At 42.4% G+C, this 23,603-nt stretch overlaps 1 protein-coding gene and 1 long non-coding RNA gene across 3 annotated transcripts in view; both read right to left on the bottom strand.

The window, feature by feature from the left end:
* FHIP1B (FHF complex subunit HOOK interacting protein 1B) overlaps positions 1–23,603 on the bottom strand; it is a 162,974-nt gene that overhangs the window by 74,865 nt on the left and 64,506 nt on the right. The gene's annotated exons all lie outside the window — the stretch shown is intronic.
* LOC123782751 (uncharacterized) lies at positions 632–22,690 on the bottom strand. The gene is made up of 2 exons (XR_006777025.2): positions 980–22,690; positions 632–786 (listed from the first exon to the last, which is right to left on the bottom strand). It is a non-coding gene; the product is annotated as an uncharacterized LOC123782751 (long non-coding RNA).

Raw genomic sequence — 23,603 nt, 5'->3', positions numbered from 1 at the left:
TCTGCCTGGTAAAAAGAGCAGTACCCTCTTCTCAATAGCTTTCAACCAATCTTCTTTTATATTCCCTCTGTTCCATTTCCAGAGATAACTGAACTCAATTCCTAGGCCTGAGGGTTCTATCATTAAGTCGTGGCAGTTCTTTGCTTACCCTGTACTGTTAGAGGTTCTATTAAGTCATTAGACACCTGTCCATCTATTTCTCAGGTTCCAAAATGTTATCTCTTTTTCTTACCATCTCTGAGGATTTATGCCTTTAAAAGTCCTTTTAAAGTCAGTTAAGGGATCAGGACAATGCTCAGCATGGTGCCGGAGGGTAACAGAGCATAGGAGATGGGGATGTGTTCTACCTCTTGGCCTATGTCCAAGCTTCCTCTCAGTTTCATTCCTATTGCAAATAATGCATTAGGAGGGGGGAAATCCCTTTACGGTAGTTTTAGTGGGATTTAAAAGGAAAGCAAAATTGTATGCCTGTGTTCAAAGTGTAATCTTCCCCGGGAGGTACCCTAGGCCTCTGCTTAGTTTTTCTATGGAATTATCCAGCTTGGATGGGCTGCTTCTGGAGGTGAATTTTGGCCTTGAAACGAACAATACTGCTGGTGTTTAGGACGTACAATTTCATTATCAGCATTAGTGTGTTCTCAAGTAATCACTTTAATTTTAACGGTTATGATTTAACAGGAAAACAATGACGAAATCCGTTATTTTATCCGGACGGCCCCCACGGATGGGTCCTGGGTCGCGCTGCTCTGGTCTTTGCCTCCCAGTGAGCCGTCTCAAGGGCAAGGCCTGAAGGACAGATCGAGCCAAGCCAGTCTGGCAGGAGCCGCAGAGATTCGAGGTGTGCTCAGGGGAACTGATTCGAAGCCAGGCCCGGCCACACACCTTCGGGTTCCCGTTGGTACTACCTGTCCTCGGCCAGCCCCAGGGATAAAGGCTCATTTCCCGGCCGCGGCCGCCCCGCCCCTGAGCCCCCACCCACCTGCGGGCGCCTGAAAGCGTTGAACTTCTAACGTCTGGTGGTGAGAACCGGAACCGCGCGCGGGAAACGGCTGAGGACGGGACGGTTGAAACGAGAGGGAGAGAGGCCGATGCACAGAAGGGTCGCCGGCTGAAATACACTTTCGGGACAGGGAAGCGGCAGAGAGGGGAGGAGAGTGAACGCCGGGAGGCAAGGAAGGACTGGGACCCCAGGGAGGGAAGGGAGAGGAAGGGAGAGGAAGGGAGAGGAAGGGAGAAGGCGGTTTGAGTAAGTGATCCATAGGGGAGGGGCACAGATGGGCAAGCCCCAGAGGAAAGCCAGCGAATGGAAACTTCTCCTGGAGGGATTTAGGAGGAGAGCCAGTGTGCTCAGTCCAGCAGGGAGGGGCCCTCACCAGGGACAGGAAAAACACGTGTTGCTGTGGAATCCAGAAGTAGCTGCCTGGGGTAAGCCCTGATTCTAATATGTTTTGATGACTGGCAGGCCTCTCACTCAGCAGGACTTGGAAGACACTGCTGTCAAGATTGGGTTAGGTTTTAATTGCTGTGAGCTGACAAAATGCAGACAGCTGTGATCATAATCCTACCTCCTAATTACATTATGTCTCATTAACCCTTTCAAAGTGATTTCCCCTATTCTAATCCCCTCCCTGCAACGACCCTGGTCATGTCAGGAGATGGTTTTGGCATATCCCCTCTTTTACAGGCAAGGAAGTTCAAAGTTAGGTGAAATCATTTGCCCAGAGTCATAGATCAAGTAAATGATGAGTTAGAAACAACAGATTGGTTGAGATTTTAGTGAAGCCAGAATTGGCCGGTCTGGAATAAAGATAATTACGGCAGGATGTGATTCCATGACAAAAGGTAACAGAGGTGATGGCTTGATGAGCCCACAAAATAAAGTCCCCAGACTCAAAAATCATTCCCTCCTCATTGGTAAAGTCCAGGAAGCAGATGCTCTTCACCCTGGGCCTGAAGTCTCCAGGTACCTCTATGGCATCCCTGAGACCCCTCTACTGGGCCTGCCTTGACTCAGACTAATAGTTTAGAAATTGGAAGCCTCACTCCTTTCGGGCTGCTATGCAAGAATATGGTAGACTGGGTGGCTTATAAACAACAGAAATTTATTTCTTACAGTTCTGGAGGCTGGGAAGTCCCAGACCAAGGTGCTAGCAGGTTTGGTATCTGGTGAGAGCCTGCTTCCTCGATGGCCATCTTTTTCTGTAACGTCTGTCACATGGTGGAAGGAGTAAGGGAGCTTCCTCAGGCTTCTTTTATAAGGGCACTATATTCATGAGGGCTCTGCCCAAATTATCTAATCACCCCCAAAGACCCCCATCTCCTAATACCATCACCTTGGGGGTTAGGTTTCAGCATATGAATTTTGGGGGCACACAAACATTCAGATCACAGCAGAGTTAGAAAGGACTCGCTTTGCTTAGTGGTATCAAATATGCACAGGCGAAATGGTCACTCCTTTGTTTTCCGGAGTGAGGCAGTGCCTTCTATCTTGTGTCTTAGACCAGCTGGCCTGCCCTCCCTATTGTTTCATGACGTGCTTAACCTTTCCTCTGACGGGTGTGCAGGATCTATACAACTTAGGTGTTCATTTAATCTATTGATCCTGAACCCAAGAGAGGATTCAGGGACTTTGGGATGGTGGGTAGGAGCCACCTACAGGAAGGTCTAGAGAAAGAGTTTTCCAGGCAGACTGAATAAAGAGGGAAAAGCTCTAGGGCAGGAATGACCTTGGTGAGTTCAGGAAACAGAGGCCCCAGGAAGCTGGAACACAATAACAGGGGAGAAAGTGGCATGAAATGAAGGCAGGGAGTAAGGCAGAGATCCAACTGCGGCTGTAGGGAAGGGAGCTGGGGGTCTAGTGTATTAAATCTGGGCAAGGGTGGGCTCCTGAAGAGACAGGAATGTCCCCATCAAGGCTCCAATTAAACACTGCAGAAAGCAGAGGAGGTGAAACAAGAAAACCCAGGCCAACCTGGCTGAGCCTCCTAAATGAAGATGATGATGGGTGAACGGAAGGAAACGCAGACCGCTAGTTTACAACACAGTGCCAGTGACCTAAAGAACCATGTTAAGAACCACACCAGCCTCTCAGACCCAGAAAATGAAGGGTGTCTGAGAGGATATTTCAACCACGAGCCCAATTCAAAGCTGCAGACTGTCTTAAGAGACTTCTCTCTGGAGAGGACTCTCTCTGCGGGGCATCCACCTCTGAGGCTGGAGACGCACCTCCCCACAAGTTTATTATTCACTAGCTCAGGGGTTGTCCTCTATGTATAGCTAGACTATACAGTTTTAACTGGCTGTCTGATGGTAGGGATGGTTGCAGTGGAGCTGAAGGGTAAAAAAACACTGGACTATTACACCACCTGGCAGATTCCAGAGTCTAATGAGCTTCTGTAGAGCCCTCGCCTTAACTCTTACACTTGCAAGGAAGTGGTGCTATAACCCATTTAAATATTTTTAAATGTGTTACCCCTTCTTCCTGTTGCCACCTTATACCAAGCCACCAACATCTCACCTGGATTTCTAAAATAACTCCTTTATCTTTCTGCTTCCACACTTGCATCCTTACAAACTATTCCTCAAACAGCAGTCTGAGTGGATCTTCTAAACACTAAGTCAGGACTTTTTTCCCAGTAATGATGGGCTAGGTTATTTGGATCAACCCTCTGGCTGAAAAAAAAACTTGAGAGAGAAAAACTGGACAAAATGTAAGAAACATTTTCTTAAGATCAATGAAGAGATGGCAAAACAATAAGGAATTATCATGCCCAACAGTGAAGGGAAGACTTAAGAGCCATAAGAAGGCATGGGAGCCGCTTTTGCCCTGAAGGCACTTGCACGTTCCCCGGTTTAGAATGTTTTGACTGCGCTGTGAGTCCCAGTGTACAAAAATCAAAGCAGGGAGTCTAATGATGGACTCTGGTGAACAGGCTCTAGGGTATCTCTCACCCCACCCCCAAGTGTAAGGGAAGGGACGTCTGACTTTAATCTTCACAAGAGAATATGGCAAACTGATGGAATATCACTTCCATGATTGTTATGAAAGCCTCAGTCTTGTTAGGAGACACATGGCAGGGAACTTAGGGCAGCTTCTAGCAAAGAAACTAAAGCCGCAGATTCAAAAAAACCCCGTGAACCCCAACAAATACAAAGGGAATCGACACCAAGAGTCATCGTAATTAAACTAGAAAAACCAAAGTAAAAGAGAAAAGGGTAAAAGATGCTAGAGAAAAGGATAAGATTATGTTTAAGAAAGGTGCTTTGTACATGGGAGACAATAAATATTTGTTAAATGAGTACACAATCACACATAATTTGGGAGGTTTTATGCTTACTAGCTCCATGACTTATGTCACTTGACCTCTTTGAAATTCAGTCGCCTAATCTGCAAAATGTAGATCATAAAACCTACTTTATAAGGACAATCGTGAGGATTACATCCCTGGCGTATTTAGGTGTTCCTGTTCTGCTCAGACTCGCTCCCAGATTTGGGTTTCTGGTCTATTCTATGCAAATTTACTTTCTAATCTAGGTCTCCAGTCCAGGCTCCTTTCCCAGTTCCAAACATCCATCTTGAAATACTTCTATATCTAAAACATATTTCCTTCCTTCCCTTTTAAAGAGCTGGAGGCTTCAGAAAAACAAGTCCTATTGTGATAACATCTGTTCAGCTACGGGGGGCGGGGGGGAGAAGGCAAGTGAGCAAACATTTAGCTTAGGGTGCACCTGGTAATTCCCTGACCTAAATAACACACAGTAGTATTTTCCCAAATTCTGTCATGACAAGAATTACCTGAGGCAGTTGTTAGTAATACAATTTTTGGTTCTCTTCCCCCTGAACAATATGACTCTTTAGGTTTAGGGTAGAACCCAGAAATCTGACTTTCTAACAAGCACCAGGTGACTCTCACCCTCAGAGAATAGTGGGAACACAGCTAGGAAGTGGGGCTTTAAAAACTGGCCATGCTACTGATTAATCTGAGTGAACAAATATTTCCTGCTGTAGGAAAGGAGAGAAGAAAGCACAAACAAGAGGCTGGGCCTATGAAGGTATGGATATAATATGGCTCGTGTCTGGACAGGCTCACTAACTCTTAGGAGACATAAGGGTGCATAAAATCTTGTAAGGCAAACAGACTATGCCACCACCAGATGGGCAGTAGTGGACAAATAGGAGGTCTGATTGTAGGCACCTGGGAAACCTTTGTGAAGGAAGTAGAAGTACACTCTGACCTAGACTACTGTGTAGACTCCGAGAATTTTTTCAGGTGAATATAAATAGGAAATGGAATTTCAGGGGAGAAAAATAGTTTTAAGTAAAGGAATAAAGGCAGAAAATGCCCAAGTTGGTTCTAGTAAAAGCAAGAAAATGGAGCTATCCCTTCCATATGTACGGGGGAAATGCCTGGATAGAGAGAAAAGGTAGAAAAGGGCCAGGTGGAAATGGACAGACAGCTTGAAAACCCAGTCCAGAAGATCTGCCCAGATTAGGGGTGTGAAGGTGGGTGAGAAGAAGGAGCAGAAACCTGAAGAATCTACCAGGAGACTAGGAACCTCTGAGACAGATAAAGCCCAAGATTAGTTCCTGCCTCAGGACCCCTAATCCTCGCACCCTCAGAGACCACTTTCTGACCCGTAACTGACTGGCAAATCCTGAAACTTTAGCCCCCAAATGCCAGAGGTCTCAGTAGTCTACCCAGTGGTGGGTAGAGACCCTGTGATCCCCTCCTGAGACTTTAAACGTGTCCCTGGCTCCTCAACTCCTTACCCACCTACCCTGCATCTGTCATTTGTTGAAAGTTCCTGGAATACTTTATTTCACCAGCAATTTCCTCTGCCCAAAATGTTTTCCCTCACTTCATTTGACTAACTTATTCTTTTGTCGGGTGTCTGTTCAGACACTTCTTACTCAGAGGAGCCTTTCCTACTCCCTTGGTCTAAGCTGTCCGCCACCCGTTATCTTGTAGACGCCCTTCGTATTTTTCCTCATAGTTCACACAAATATTGAAGATGACATTGTTATTTGTGTTTGAGGCTCTCTTCCTTCACACAGTAAGCTCGGTGGCCCCCTCTGTCTCCCTCAGCACTCTCTGCTCAGTACCTACCCCAGGGCAACCTACCACCATTAATATTTGTTTTCAAGAGAGGGGGAAAGGGATCGTAGCCTTTTCCACGATCCTCTGCATTCTCAAGACCCTTCTCCAGACCTAGTGTCTGGGTTCAAATCCTGATGTCAGTATTCATCTGGGGTACACTGGACAAGTGGTCTACACTGCTTAAATCTCAGTTTCCTTTCCCTGTAAGTTTGAGATGATGACGGTTCCTACCTCACAGGGTCGTGAGGAGCATTGTAAGAGCTTCCATGTAAAAGCTTATCAAGAGTATCAGGAAAAGGGGCGCCTGGGTGGCACAGCGGTTAAGCGTCTGCCTTCGGCTCAGGGCATGATCCCGGCATTATGGGATCGAGCCCCACATCAGGCTCCTCCGCTATGAGCCTGCTTCTTCCTCTCCCACTCCCCCTGCTTGTGTTTCCTCTCTCACTGGCTGTCTCTATCTCTGTCAAATAAATAAATAAAATCTTTAAAAAAAAAAGAGTATCAGGAAAATAGTGGTTGATAAAGGTGAGCTGCCATCATTACTGTTGCTAATAACTAATCACCTCTAAGATTCAAGCTATTGGACTTTTTTCCACAAGGAAGTTCTCATCTTATTAATAGATCTTATAAATCAAGAAAAGGCAGTAGAAAAGTGGGTTCTAAGGATGAAACGTCACAGAAAACTATTTAAAAATTTTAAAAAATATATTAGTAGAGAGGAGGAGAGAAAGGGGCAGTCTGAGTCTCAGGTAAAAGCAAACGGGCGAGCGCCGGTAGGGGAAGGCGATGCTGGGCTCCCTTCTCTGTGGGAGGTTTCTGCTTCTCTGGGTGACACAGCCTGCCACGCCACCCTCCGTGAATACTAGCTCTTAAGGAGCACACCTGTGGTTCTTTGGAGGTCACAAATTTCTCTCTTATTATGCTCCTTAAAACCCCCCTCACCAGAAATTTATTTCTGGGACTTACCAGTGATGTCTCATGCACACAATCCATGAATTCCTATGTGACTCTTGCCATTGTTCCCTCCATTCCACACCTTGGAGTATTTCTGCTGTCCTAGGACACTGCTGTTGCTGCTGCTAGGGTTTCACTACCCGGGAGCCATGACATTTTCCTTCAAATGTTGGGTGGACACCCTACTCCCAACCCCATGCCACACAGATCCAAGATAAGTAAGGTGGTACTGTTCTCGTACGGGGATTCCGCAAAGGGCTCCTCCAAGGAGATTTAGCTGCAGAAGAATCTAAAGGGCCTCCCCCCCACCCCACCCCCGCTGCCTCAAAATGGTCTCAGAGCATGACCAGGGGTGAGTATTGGGCTTAGGATCCTCTATTCCACTGTCATTCCATTTTTCCCTCTTTTCTTCAATTTATTCTCTTCTTAAGGTGTCATCGGGGTCAGCATCCCCTGGAAAGTTGTTAGAAATGAAGACTCTCAGGCCCATCCCCAGACCTTCTAAATCAGAACCCACATTTTAACAAAATCCCCAGGTAATTACACACTAAAGTTTGAGAAATACTGATACATAGGACACAATTTTTGAATTATTCTCACTCTCTAATTATTCAGATCCCAGTTCATATTTAGCCAAAGGAGCTGCATTTCCCCCTTTTTGTGTGTGCTGATTATTGTACAGGCATTCCTTGGCTGCTGAACTAGTCAGCCCATCGAGTCTGACACAGTCGTTCTGCAGGGATTCCATGTAAGCAGCCCCACATCTGTTCTTTAAAGATACCCTAGTAATTAAAAATATCACCCAGCCCAGTATGATAGATGATCATACACAGGTAAATGGTAGGTCTTGAAGGAATGTTGAAATCATCAGCACCTGTAACTCCGTAATACCTGCTTCTGCACATATGTTTTAAGATACTTCAACATATTATGGAGGGGGAAATGATTGTAATGCACCGATTTTGTTAGTAAATGCACACATTCACTGTGCTTAGAAATAAACACAGCCTACATTGAAATTGTACATGCACATGATCCTTGAAGCTAATTCTCCTCAACCCATAACTTCCTTTGGGGACATTCCTGTTCTCAAAAGAGTGGTTGAAAGGGCTCTAGCTGGTGTTCACCTGCCACTCCAAGGTGCAGTTTTTCTAGAATTCACCCAAAGGTTCTTTGGCATGCTTCCTAGGATATAAGTCTCACAAAATACAAAGAACTGCCTTGTGAATGAGTTCTTAGAATTTGTTGCATCCTCTGGTTTGAGTTCTTCCATGGTTCTGACCAACTAACTGGATGAGCCAGCATTGTTGTTTTTCCTCCTCTGATAAACCTAGCTCTAGAACTTTCTGACTGAGGAATCTCATGGACTATTCAAAACAAGAAGACCCCACAAAAGATGTGAAATCATGCTATTATTTTCCTGCCTGACTGCTGTGTCCTATGTGGTTGACCGGTTTCTCATAGCCTACAGGGTGTTTTTCTGGCTTGGATATGCTGGGGATGGAAATTTCTGAAGTCCTGTAGGACCATTTTAGGGCTATAGTGGTTGGCTTACTAGAGGTTGGGAAAGAGGCTGTCTTCTTTGGAGCAAACTGGGATAGCCATTATGTTAAAAAATGGTAGCCTTGATAGGATGTGATCATAAAGCAACTTCATTTTCGTCCCTGCTCTCTCCGCTCAGAGGCTGGTTTCTCAGGTAGGTCCCTGTAGTTTTTCCAGACACTAATAGAAAAAAAGTCCCCAGTCAATTTTAGTCATAAAGCAGTCTCATTTCAGTCATTAAAATGTCCAGCCCCATGTAATAGCTAAAACTCTGAATTTCATTTAAGGCAAATATTTCTCCTGCCTCCACGTCCCCAGTCCAGGTTGATTCAGCCTGGAAGCCTGATGTGAGGGAAGGGGAAGTGGGGGCCAGAGGAGCGGGGTGGCACGGCTGACTTCTTTGCTTTCCCGACTCATGCTTCTACTGCTCCTCTCCCACTCCCTCTAGGGTATGGGTCCTACAGGGCTTGGGGTGGAGGCTGAAGGAGGAAGGAGGGGGAGGAGGAAGGGCCTTCCTTTCGGGGAACTGAAGCACTTGGAAGTGGTGTTCCAGGCCCTCGTGGATGTTCAATATGGACTTAGGTGGGGGTGGGGGTGGGGGACCTTGGGGATGGCTCCATGGAAAACACCAGACGGCAGCACCTCGTCTGCTGGCCACTTGCTCCACTGGCTTCTGTATTTGATTCCAGTCCCTTGTTGCCTAGCAGCCTCTGGCGGGAAGCCCACTTGTGCAGGCACTCCTTGAAAACAGCCCTCACGCTCATTTTCTCCTCCCCCTGCCCCCCCCCCGTGACCCATAGGGCGCATGTTCTTTTCTGTTCGGCATTTAGTGGTATACACTGTCCTCCTCCTACGCCGACTCCAGCCATGGCCTTCTGCTTTTCATTTTCTGGCATGCATCCAATAGCAGTCGCTTTGGCCCTCTCAATTCTAAGGGGCACGGTTTTCCTACTAATCTTTAAAAGCCCCTTCTGAGACCTTAGCCGAGGAGGAGCTCAACCTTCCCTAAGGGGAGGAGGCTGGAGGGGAAAGGCCACAGTGCTTCAACTGTTTCTCCCAAAGTCTCTCTACATTCCTCAAACCTTCGACCTCGAGGGGTTGAGGAGTGGGTATTACTCTCAGGGTCACAAGACTGTCTTCAACTAGCTCCTTTGCAGGTCCTCGCAGGTGGTCTGACAACCCGCCTTGAAATAAGGGGAATTGTCACTTACTGTTTCTCCTTTTCCTCTTGGCCACGGCTGCATACAAGACATCTCTCATTTTAACATGCGCTTTCATTTTAAACCCCCTCGAGGAGAAGGAAGCATCTCTTTTTCCAGCATTATTTTTTAATAATATTTTTTATTATGTTAGTCACCGTACAGTACATCCCTAGTTTTTGACGTAAAATTCCATGATTCATTACTTGCGTATAACACCCAGTGCACCATGCGATACATGCCCTCCTTAATACCCATCACCAGCCTATCCAGCATTATTTTAAACATGAATGACAGATTACCTTCCTCTTTGTCTTCCTGTCCTTATTAACAGTTTATTACAGTATATTTTTGTGAGTATTCTTTTTTCTTTTTCTTTTTTTTTTTTTAAGCCATTTAGAAATGAGATTGGACAATTTACCATGACTCTGAATTGGGCTTCAGAGCAGTAAGGGAATCCTTCTGTTTTTCTTGTTGAAAGTAGTTTAAGGCAAATGCTTTTAGATTTGTAGGTGTTTCCTTTTTACATTGGAAACTGAAGTTAGGGAGATTTTTAAACAAATTCAAGTTTAAAAATATACTTCTTAATGCTGGAATCAGAAATATGAGAGAAAGGTTGAAACATGGGAGAAAAATTGATTTTTTTCCCCCATGTGCGTGGCAAGGCTGGGGATACTGTGGGTGCTAGGTGGGAGTGCCTGGCCTGATTGGATGAAAGCTGTGGGGCGGGCTGGTTGGGCTTGGGGGAGGTGGTAAACATAATCCTGGAGTAATGAAGAGGGCCAGGGAGTGGCTGAATTATAGGCAGATCAGTAGGACCATATCTTTCTAGCACAGGGAGTGGCATCAGAATCTCAACCTTAATGATAACCTTATGTAAGAAAAAATTTGAGCTTCAATAATACTATGTATTGTCTATAAAACACCTTTCCCATTATCTGATTCTGATTCTACCGGAGCTATTTTACAGCTCAGAGTTGTAGGTAATAGCAATGCAAAACTCCTGACTCTGACACCACTCCCCACTCCCCCCCACACACACAATAAACCAATTTAGGCTCCATGATGCATGTGCATTTCAGTATTCGTAATCCATACATGTGTCTGTTCTTTGGATTCCCCTTTAAACTGGTTATAACACCTCATTTGCTTCCTCATTAATGAGCTAAATCTTTAATAACGTATTTATATGTGCATGAGAGTTATGCTGTTTTCTTATTTTGCAAATGACTTTTTACAGCTTTGGACTTCTTTCCCCAAGATGCCCAATGGATTCATCCGACAGAGCCAGGTAAACTTTGCCACCAGAGACGTGTACCTCCTGTGGGCTGCTTAAGCCTGGGCACAGCTCTCCTCGGCTCCTGGAGGTGAATCCAAAGTGACAAGGCATCTTTACTATTTTTCTAATTTTAATTTTCCTCTCTGCTAATTTCATGTTTTGGCTTTGGTTCATTTATAGCCAGCACTCATTAGTAGCAGAAATGACGGAGAATTTGCTTTTATGGTCTGACCATTTGGTGATCTTTAGAAATGGATTATGGATTGTAGAGATCTATTATCTGTTGGGTGAGAAACAACGGAGAATCTGGATCATTAGTCCTTTTGGTTTGTTTGTCTATTTTGAGTTCTGTCCCCATTGGGAAGGCAACTTTCATACCGGGACTGGTGGAATTTGGGGTTTCTGAATTTACTCTTGACTGAATTTCAGAATTGAAGCTATACGCTCTCTTTATCTGTCTCTGTATGTCTCTGTGCTGCAGTTTAGAAAGGCTTTCATCTCTTCATTGTGTGACTAGATAATATTTTCCTACCACCAGAGGGTATTAATACATTTGATTACAAAGAATTCTTTTCTGATTGGCTGATAGGGACAAATAAGTGCTTATATAAAGCAAATATTCCTAAAATTCCCAGCAAACAGTGAAATTGAACTTCTGATACTTTAAATGTGCTACATTTTTAAAAAATATTCTTAGAGGAAATAACTCTAACATTTTTAAACTTGAAGTACATAAATTTCAATAAATCTTCAGAAAATAAGACTAGTTTAAAATAGGGGTTTAATAATAACAGCTGTGCTCTCTCTGATTTACCAGTGTTAAGTATAATTCCTAACAATATTCTACTTGGATATTCTTTTTTTACAGATTTTACCGATCAAAATAAGTTAACATTACAAATTATGTTCAAGATTAAACATTAAACCTGAAAAAAAAAAAGTGGAAATTGTGCTTAACTAAACTGAATCATTATTCTTAAAAACTTTTTATTTCAGTGGTAATTTTGTTTTGTACTATGTCAGCTTAAAGATAATTTCCAAGAGCTTTAGGTAACTTAAAACCTTTGTGTGTGTGTATATTGGAAACTGCGGGGTGGGGGAGTGGGGGCCTTAACTATCACATTTACCACATTAGAAACTGAAATTGAGAAATGTTTATGATTCTTATTTATTGAATCACTTGAAGATAGCAACAATGAACGCATTGCATATTAATAACATCGTAAGAATATTGTACAAAGAGTCCTAATGTTGCAGATGCCCTGAGATGGGTCTTAAAATAACGTATGAGTTCGTTCCAGAATATAAAGTGAAGGACAAAACTGGGAAATAATTTATCATTTTAACATACACGGTTCAGTAGCATTAAGTCTACTCCTGTTGTTGTGCAACCATCACTACCATCCATCCCCAGAAAGCTTTGATCTTCCCAAGCTGAAACTCTGTACCCATTAAACAGTAACTCCCCAATCCCCCCAGCCTTAAGACCCTAGCAGCCACCATCCCACTTCTGTCTGGAAATACATTTTATTTGCCTTGGTTTATAAAACCTGAGTCTGAAAAGCTATGAAATGTGTTAAGGTCTTTGCAGAGTTTGCGCCGTTTTGATGGTCTCGTTTCCTTGGTTCACTATTTATTGCTTTCTCCTATAATATGAAGTTCTTTCTTCTGTGTAACCTGTCGAGACTACAAAATACTGTTTTAGCAGAATAATTTTCTGTGCTCTATGTTAACTTTATTATGTTCTTGATTATTTCTCAAAAGAAAACAACGTTTCTTTACTTACAAAAGACCTAAGGTTCTTTATAGTCATGCCTATTTTTAGATGTTTTGTTGTCACTTTCAAATGGAGCCAATCATTGTTTCTTAGGTACCTATGGTACTATCTTAACTGTTCGAATCTCTTGACAGCTTTTGGGTCTTGCCTCCCTAGAACACAAAGATTTATTCTTTTAGCCTATAAAAGAGAGGTGTTAAAAATAATTAGGTTTTATTTGTGATGTTACTATTGATGAGTTTCATGGAAAAAGTCGTTCCAATCAGAAAAGATGCTCAGCCTTCCCTAGCTTAAACTTATATAGGTAAAATATCATTAACGTAAATATTTTAGAGCCTAAATACTTTATGGGAAGTCCCTGAAGATTTTTCAATGTTTCGATTTATCAGTGTCCTGATGTGCTTTGCCTCATGTTAGCAACAAGAATGTGGTGTGACCAATCATAATTTCAGTTATTATTTTAAATGTTTACTTGTTTTGAACCTTCTTTCATTTGGACCTCACATCTTCTAGACCACTGGTTTTCATCTGGGGATAAACAGATGTATATGTAGGGTTTTGTTAAAATACTGATGTTTAAGACCTACTGTGAATCTCTTTACTTGATATTGTTGATATATTTTTGGTATATTCTTAGGATATTGCATATATGTTATGCCTTGGGAATTTTGTATATCTCAAGATTATTTCCTCTGTGAAAAGCGTGCTCATTCATTATTACAAATCAGATGTCATGTTCACTATCTTCTTTGAAAATGGAAGAACAGTTGATCATTATATTGTATAGACATGTTGACTAAAGCCTTATTTATTTTTTTTTGGATCACCTTTGTTTTGAATGACATAAAAATAACCAAAATTCTTTGTCAGTTGCATCAGTCTTGTTATGAACACTCTTCAGGAATTGCCACAGTCATTTTAAGTCTCTGACCTCTACATCTACTCGGATGCTTCCCTGAAGGCTTTGCAATCAGCTGCAGGCCAGAGTTCACATCTTCAACAAAGCAGCAAGATCTCAGAGCCCATGGAAAAAGGACTCTACCAGGTACTTTAAACTTTAAAGAAGAGATCTTGGGAACAGGCTTCTGATGTCATTGCCTAACCAACTTTAAGACTGTATAGTGGGCTAAGTCAAGATTTTCCAGGACGTTTTTAAATCAAGAAGCCAATGGGTTCATGATACTGCTAACCTAAGATCCAGCCAAACAAGACTTGCTTACACAGGACTGAATGAACTGATGAGAGATGATTGTAGCTATTTGTTTGGAATGTTGCTGATGTTATTTTAATGTTCTATTTTCTGGGTATAAAAGGAAGCCCTTTCTCTTTCTTGTTAAGGGATCTATGACCATAACAATTTAGTGGTTTCTGAGTATGTGAACTGAAATGGAATATTCTTAAATGATATTCTCCCTGCCTGACTCCCCCTCCCAAATTCAGAAACTTTATTATATGTTCTTACTTCTAAATGGTAATAGAGTTATTTGCATAGGTTTAATAAGAATCTACCTACCTTTTACTAGATATAATTGGAAAAATTCGTATGCAGCCAAGGCCTTGTCTGGAATGTCATACTTGAGAATGATGCTTATTTAATTGGGTACTACCAGCCACTATTTTTTTTCCCAAGAGACCATTTTAAGATATTGCTTTCAACTGTTCAACCCAAATTATGGAGTATGAACTAGCCATTTACACTTTTTCCTTTGTAAAATATTTCTCCCTACAAAATATTTTTCCTAAGAATATTGTCAACAGGTTACTCATTTCTTGTACTTCAGACACAACATTCAAAACCAGATGTTTTCCATCTCTTGATTCTTTTGGATTTCTACAACTTTCCGCCATGCTTCATACAGAGGAAGCAAAAAAAAAAAAATTATCAAAAAATACTTTTTTACATTTCAATTAGTCTGTTATTTATGAAGATTAGCTGTTCAAAGCAGTACTATTATTCCTGTCTCCTTTCTTAATATCCTTCATTATGGGCACAAAGCCCAGTTCTAAATAAAAATCTTCCCCATCTCTGCAAACTACATCCCAAAATGGACAAGCTGGACCAAGTAGAGTAGTGATTTGTGATACAGTGTGAAGATCTAGTCTATCAAGTGTGTATCTGGCTTAAGACCATAGCGCTTGATATGAAGAAACAGTTTGAAGAGACTCTCCTCAAAGAATACTTCAGATATTCAATATCTTGCTGTAATCTGCACAGAAAAAGGCCAACGGCATAGCTTATTCATGAAACTTACAAATACAATGAAGGCAACTGTCTCTTCCAAATTGAGAATGGACACTGGCTCAATGAAGGACATCCCTTGGACATAACCAACATCAGGTCTGTAACAGGAATATACTCCTAAGATAATATGTAAAACATGATGATTTGGACCGTCTTTGTGAAAGAGGAAGAAATGAAAATGCATAGGATATGTCTAGCTTAATTCCAGATGGACATTTGGATCATCAACAGATACACCTTTTATATCATGTTTAGAAAGAACGTGTTTCACCGAAGCCTTTCCACTGTTCCTTTCCTCTGGAGAGAAATATTTCATAAAATTCAGGGGCAATATTTGGATCATTTCCTACAGCTAGACTCTGAACTTTTACCATGAATAGTAGGGGGCAACCCCTATACCCCAACTTGCAAACTTTTCTCTTATTATGCATTACTTCCCAATTGGTGCAGTATTTCACTAGTCCAAATTACCACTGGATTTGTAATATTTTTTCTGATTAAATTGTTCTTTTTCCTTTTTTTCTAATGTACTGCTTTAATTTGTCAATGTTGAGACTCAACCCAATGGTCTAATGTTCTTGTCAGTGAGGTAAATCTTCCTCCACAGATTTGACAGGAAGATTTCCCTAGAGTATGCAAAAATTTCTTAAACAGGACACGAAAGCAATCATCAGTCACATGACGGCCCATACTCAAGAATCAGAATGGTGGGAGAAAGTGGCTCAAACTCAAAATTCTCATATCCTAAAGACTGAAGTGGTGGTTTACAGTCCTGTTCGTTTTTCATATTCCTGCTGAATGGTTTTTGGAAGTTTTCTAAAGATTCTCTCCAGGAGGGACACAAAATTTCCACCAGGAGCACTATGGACAACTGATCTGAGCTCCTTTTGTCCTTTCTGGAAAAAGTTTCAACCAGGGGCAGATGGAGAGGTGCTCTGTCTGGGGACCCTCCTCAGACCCTGGGGGGCCAACTCCTGGCTGCTGCGAGTCTGCATTTTTGGTGTCCATAGCCACCAGGCAGCAGCTCTATGGAAGACAGCCTGCCTATGCCATCAGCAACCCCATTGCCAAGCCCCCCCAGGTGGACATGGCCACCCAGACAAAGGAGGAAAGTCTCCCTGCAGACCTGGGGAAGTTGTTGTCAGCTCCTGACCAGTCACTTCTATGGAACTAGGGTTGACTTTATGGAAACTAGTTTACAAGTTCCAGCCTTAGAGCTGGTAAGGGAGGTCACTTTCATGGCCGGCCAGGAGCTACAGATTCTTTGAGAACTTTGAGAGGAAGTTACCCAGAATGGATGGATACTGCAGATGTAATCCGGTGGATAAAGTTTCTTGGACTTGGCCTCCGAGCCTCAGGACAGCACGTAATAAGAGGCTTTTAGAAGTCCAACCTGAGATTCCTTATGGAAACCTCCAGCACAGCAAAATTTAAAAAGGCCTTTTGGTAAACATTCTTACTGCACCTATGTAAATAATCAGCCCAAGAGTAATGAGGCCAGATTCACTTTGTGATCAGGAATCTTTGAGATTCTTTTTGATCAGAAGCGGGGAAACCACAGGGAAAAATTTGAGCTCAGATGGAAAATTACGTGTTGTCATTCCAAAGCGCGCCTGGGTTGTCCGATTCTGATTCTGTAAACTGTAGATAACTAAGAGCGATGCTAAAGAATTCTTATCCATAGACATGCAAACAAATTCTGTTCCAGAAAGTAAGAACTATAAAACCAATTTTGGTTCTATTTGCACATCCCTTACAATGCTCTGACCTATACCTGTGTCTGTTCTTGGTTTGTACAACCTTTGACCTGGTTGTAAAACATCACTATTTTTCTTCTTGAATGAGTTAAATAAAATTTTCGTCATGTGTTTTTTCTTGATATCTGTATGAGAGTCATGATTTTACCTGCTTTTAAAAATTAACTTTTAATGTCTACTTGAAACTAAATCACCATTTAATGGTTGATCACGTGTGCCTGAGACTTTGCTTCAGCCACAAAGGGCCTAGAGACTTTCAAAGAAGTGTCAAGAGACTTTTGAGGCAACCCAGTTTGGTGACGTTGCAAGCAACCTAGCGCAGGAACTTTCTAGAGGCTTTATAGTGGCAGCCCTGTTCAGAAGCCACTTGGTGTTTTTTTCTGTTCTACTAATTAAGGTAGTCTGAGACTTCTTAGCAATCACTGTCCTGGCCTCAGCTCTTCAACGGCTGCTCACACTCCAAAAGTATATACACTTCGGGGGGAAATGCAAATTAAAGATCCTCATATTCTAACTCTCAAAGACAAGAGCAAGATAGTGCTGAAGCAACTTCCACATGGGGATTTATAAGCTTGTTTAAATCAAAGTCATGTAAACCTTCATTCTTGTGGGGCGCCTGGGTGGCTCAGTCAAATGTCTGCCTTTGGCTTGGGTCATGATCCTGGAGTCTCAGGATGGAGCCCCACATCGGGCTCCCTGCTTAGCAGGAAGTCTACCTCTCCCTTTGCCCCTCACCCCACTCATGCTCTCTCTCTCTCTCTCTCTCTCTCTCTCAAATAAGTAAATCTAAAAACGAAAAGCAAAAAACAAAAACAAACAAAAACCTTCATTCTTGTGTCCAGATGGCAGGTAGAAGTATGGTCATATTTTCCTCAAAGAAGACTGACGTATTCTTTACTACTTTTTGATGACAGAGTACCTGGTACCACTTCCCTGCACACTTTGCTAGAGGCTGGCCAAAAATCTCCTGACCTAGGGTGCAGCAAAATGCAGCAGGGCCCTGGGAAACCCTCACCCATTTAGTTATCTCTTGAGCATAAGCGCCACTGTCTTATTTTCCATTTATTTCCTTTTGTTTGAGAGAAAGCAGAGAGGAGCAGAGGGAGAGAGAATCCTAAGCAGGCTCCACACTCAGCATGGAGCCCCATGCAGGGCTTGATCTCATGACCCTAAGATCATGACCTGAGCCAAAATCAAGAGTTGGACACTTAAATGACTGAGCCAACCAGATGCCACTCCATTTTTTTTTTAAAGATTTTATTTATTTATTTGACAGAGACAGCCAGCGAGAGAGGGAACACAAGCAGGGGGAGTGGGAGAGGAAGAAGCAGGCTCACAGCGGAGGAGCCTGATGTGGGGCTCGATCCCATAACGCCGGATCACGCCCTGAGCCGAAGGCAGACGCTTAACCGCTGTGCCACCCAGGCGCCCCGCCACTCCATTTTTTTTAAATCAACTCTTGCTCTCTATAAAACACCAGCCTAGTGTATCAAAAGAGAAATATTTCCCTTCAGCAAGTGAGGACAATCTAAGAATCACAACACATTGTAAGGATTTTTGTTGTCATGGGGATGGTTTTATAAGTAATTCTAGTAGGTCCAAGTTACTCTACTGCAGGGCTTGACGGTAGTGTCCTGGAATATTACACCCTTTCCTTCATGCTTCCCAGGGTAGATGAGATGTGCATAGCCTGCAAAGCATTTGTATAAGACTGATTCTCGGGCAATACTTGTCAGCGGAGGAATTTATAGGCCTACTAAGAGGATATTTTGTAGTGGTTCTTAGTGGTATTATGTTTCCAGAAAAAAAGATGACAGAATGGAGGTATATCTGTTGAGCCACCATGGTTATAATTAGTCATAGTAATTGTTTAAAAGAACTATTTAGAATTCAGATTTATGATCTAGTTTCTCTTTCCCTGGCAGGATACATTTTGAACAATGTTTACAGAATCCTTTAGGATTCTGGAATTCTGGACATTCTGGACATGGAAAGCATTGTTCAATTATACTCTTGTCACAGGCTCTGTCCATTACACACCCACACTTAACTATGCTCACAATCCATAGGAATCGGTTCTGCATATAATTTTCCATAGCTGTTTTCTAATTTGGACATTAGGTAAACTGCATTGCACTCCCTGTTCAATGACTGCCAGAAGTGAACACTTGCAAATATGGTTTTATAAAGAAACTTTGATAATAAATATTGGGATTTTAGAAGGCCCAATAAATGACGTCTCTTTTCCCTGCCTGACTTCTGAAGGAGTAAGGCAGATGGAGGTAACAAAGCTTGCTTGGAAGTATATGGCTTACGTGTGGCAAAAGTAGACTTCCCAATCCCAAACTCTGAAATTAGACAGATTTACCTAGTTACAGTCCATCCTGAAAATCCATGGGGTTGGGAGGTGGGTGGGAGATGGGCTAGAAGGGTGATGGGTATTAAAGAGGGCACTTGTGATGAGCACTGGGTGTTGTATATAAGTGATGAATCACTAAATTCTACTCCAGAAACCAATATTGTACTGGATATTAACTAAAATCAACAACAACAACAAAACCCATGGAGTCAAGCACAATCAGCAGGGCTCCTACTGTCCACCAAAAGGCAGGCTCCGAGAGTGAAAGGGATGTCAGGGCCAGGCATACAAGCCCAAGTTCCCTCCCAAACTCAGTTAACTCACTTAAGAGGAGGAGGAAGGCCTAGGGAAAAATTCCTCATGAATACCAGAGGCATGGGAAAGAAGCCTTCCCCCACTAACAATGTCTTTTCTCAATCTTCTGGAAGTTTATTTTCCTACCATGAAACAGCTTTGTCTCAAATTAGATAATCCAGAAACAAAGGACTCAGTCATGATAGGTTGTATAGCAAACTGTTAATGACATTCTTGCAGTACAATGTCTCCAATTTTTTTTCCCACTTATTTTGACTCACCTATTAGAGAAGACTTGTACAAAACACAGATGCTTCAGGGGGGTATCTTCCCTGTGCTATAATTAAAGTCTTCCAAATTGTCAAAATTGTGCCAGCATGCCCTTAGCCTTGACAGTGGACTTGCCAACTGCCAACCTGGGGCTTTATAACTATCAGCCTTTACTTGCTCCCAAAGTAGCACTCACTTCTGGGTTTGCTTGGTAATACCCTAATACTTAAGGACATAGTAGGAAGACCCCAGAGGGTCCAACTCTCTACTGTTGGGAATGCATGTTTTGGTAATAAAATGGTCACACAAGTCCTGAAGACCCAGGAAGACACATACTGTGGTGAAATCAGTGTGTGAAGATGCAGGTAGTCTGAACTGTACAGGTATTCTTTGCATTCTAACAGAAGGCTCTATCACATCATCTATGAACTGACATAGGTCATTAGCCATCTCTAAAGTTGGATGCACACATTTCAGGGGTGGTTCAGAATAGCCTTTATTTCTATTTTGTGTCTGTGTTTATTAGTATAGTAGAACAAGTATATAATTTGTAAATATACACATACTGAGGTCCCATGTCCAACATTTTTCTTAATAGGATATGCAATCAAGATTAGAAAATAGTAGGATAGGGGTGCCTGGGTGGCACAACGGTTAAGCGTCTGCCTTCGGCTCAGGGCGTGATCCCGGCGTTATGGGATCGAGCCCCACATCAGGCTCCTCTGCTATGAACCTGCTTCTTCCTCTCCCACTCCCCCTGCTTGTGTTCCCTCTCTCGCTGGCTGTCTCTATCTCTGTCAAATAAATAAATAAAATCTTTAAAAAAAAAAAAAGAAAGAAAATAGTAGGATATGCCATCAAAACATTAAAACATCTTGCTAATGGGTTTTCCAGGCATCCTCACTAAATTGGTATTGGGAAGGTTTGACCATTATGCTCATTTATCCCGCAATTCATTCAGAAAAGGCATGCCAACCTGCCTCTGATTATATTCCTGAAAATGTGTTCTCTGAAAGGACTTTTTCTGCTTATTTATCTATCTCTAATACTCAGAATAGTACTTGGCACATAGTAGGCACTCAATATTTGTTGAATGAATCTCATAGTGGTTTAATATCCTATTTTAAGCAATCATTCCTCACAAAATAGCCCTTCACAGTTTAGAAATGGCTGTCTCATTTTTACAGCATGGGTTGCTGATGAACATATTCACCTAGAGTTATATGGAAGTTTCTTTAAAATGCGCACGTGTGTGTGTGATGGGCTATTACTCAGCCATCAAAAAGAATGAAATCTTGCCATTTGCAATGACATAGATGGAACTAGAGGGTATTATTAAGCGAAATAAGTCATAGAAAGATAAATATATGATTTCACTCATATGTGGAATTTAAGAAACAAAACATGAACAGAGGGGAAGGGAAGAAAACAGGGAGACAAACCATAAAAGACTCTTAACTCTAGGAAATAAACTAAAGGTTGCTGGAGGAGAAGTGGGTGGGGGAATGGGATAACTGGGTATTGGGCATTAAGGAGGGCACTTGATGGCATGAGCACTGGGTATTATATGCAACTGATGAGTCACTAAATTTTACCTCTGAAACTATAATACACTGTATGTTAATTAAATTGAATTTAAATTTTAAAAAATGTTTAAAAAATGCTAGACCTCATAAATCTTGTTAGTTCCATACACTTCAACCAGAGCCATATTTGGTTCTACTTATTCAGGGTGGGTAACCAACCTTCCTGATTTGCCTGAGACTAAAGAGTTTCCTGGGTCAAGACTTTTGGTGTTAAAATAGGCACAGTCCTGGGCAGACCAGGATGAATCAGTCATTCCAGTTCCACTGGACACAAAGCTTCTGTAAGGACTGTTACTTTTTCCATAAAATGGATAAGACACATGCCGGAGTGTGTGAACATCAGTTTTCTATGCATTCTAGAAAGCAGGACAAGGCAAAATAGCCCCCAGGTGGGGGTACACTTATACTCTCTTCAGTCCAAAGCAGTATTGCTTAAAATCAACACTGTCAATCAATTTTCACTACCAACCACAGCAACACTTCATCTTATTCACAGGGATACAGACTTGTGAAGACATGACTGTTTTATCCTCTCCCCAGACTGTAAACCAAGGCATAGATTAAGCACATGTTTACGACCAACCTCCAACAAAAAAGCAACCCAAGGATTCCAGAGACAACGGGCAGGCAAATGGCATACCCAAACAAAGAAGTGACACAGGGATTGTCCCTTCATGGCTGTTTTTTTTTGTAATGGGTGACACCCAAATGAACATTATACTAGAAACCTGAGGCTGTCCACGTGGCAGAACTAACCAAAGGTCCATCATGATGTTGCTCAAAGACGATTTGTTTCACAAGATTGTGGTTTCTATAGCCATAAGGGGCTAAGAGAGAACAACCATTGATTTCAAAGGCAACATGGTTCCTGCGATCATGGCAAAGCCATCCAAGAAGCAGTGCTTAACATGCATGGCATGTTTGATAACCCCTCAACTGTGGGCCAAAAATCAAGTCTGGTGGAAGAGGAGTGGCAATGAGGGGGATGATAGAAGAGCTATTTTTCTGGTTTTAAAAGCTTATATATAGATCCATAAGGGGGGAGCAGCATAACACAATAAAAGAGGTCAGTGTCTTATGTTTATTCTCATTGGCTCAGGGCCATCTTTTTGAGAGCTGGCTCAGGATCCACATAATATTGACCCAGAGCCTTGTTAAAAGATGTGAGCCATACTGGAGGAGATAATGCTAAGTGAAATAAGTCAAGCAGAGAAAGACAACTATCATATTTGATAGTGAGATTTCTCTCATGAGATTTCTCTCATCTATGGAACATAAGAACTAGGATGATTGGTAGGGGAAGAAAGGGATAAAGAAAGGGGGGGTAATCAGAAGGGGGAATGAAACATGAGAGACTATGGACTATGAGAAACAAACTGAGGGCCTCAGAGGGGAGGGGGGTGGGGGAATGGGATAGGCCGGTGATGGGTAGTAAGGAGGGCACGTATTGCATGGTGCACTGGGTGTTATACACAACTAATGAGTCATCGAGCCTTACATCGGAAACCAGGGATGTACTGTATGGTGACTAACATAATATAATAAAAAATCATTAGAAAAAAAAAAAAAGATGTGAGCCATACCCCCTTATTAACCTGAAAGGCCTTGGCTTCTGGTACCTTCAGGGAAGATTAAAGGATCATATGCCCAACAGCCTCCCACCCTAGGTCACATGGTAGCCACCCCAGCCCCCCACTCTGAACACACGAGGTGTCCGGTGTTCACTACCTGACCAGAAAAATGTTCTTATTTGTCCTCTGCTCACCCCCACTCTTCCTACAGTCCCTGCTAAGTTTGAGAACACATCTGTAGCAAGTTTGAAATGTGTGCTGGGTAAGTTCCTACATGCAGTTCAACTGCCATCCCCACCATAAGAACAATGATTTGTTTGACCCTCTTCAATCCACCAGAGCTGAATGTAATATTCAGGACATATAGAGCTGTGGGTTTTGCTTTATCTCTAATGCTCTTGGCCATCTCCTGGGAAGTTAAGCAGAAACAAAATTCATAGAAATATTCTGTAGCCCCAATATGATCCATAAGCCTTAAGCAAGCTTCCCCTAAGCATTCAGTACTTTCCCATCTCAGAAGCCCACTCTGCTCCCTCCTCTGGGTCTCGGTGGAGCTGGACGATCCAGCAAACCAACTATGGCGGTAAAGTGGCTGCTTTGACAAAACAAGTATGGTTGTGAGAGTCACAACTCTAAAGTGGGCATAAGGCTCTGTCTTAAAATCCTCCTTATTGC

The sequence above is a fragment of the Ursus americanus genome, chromosome 16 (assembly GCF_024610735.1).
Source record: "Ursus americanus isolate L20-20 chromosome 16, mUrsAme1.1.p, whole genome shotgun sequence".
NCBI lineage: Eukaryota > Metazoa > Chordata > Mammalia > Carnivora > Ursidae > Ursus > Ursus americanus.
This window is presented reverse-complemented; position numbering and strand designations above follow the sequence as displayed.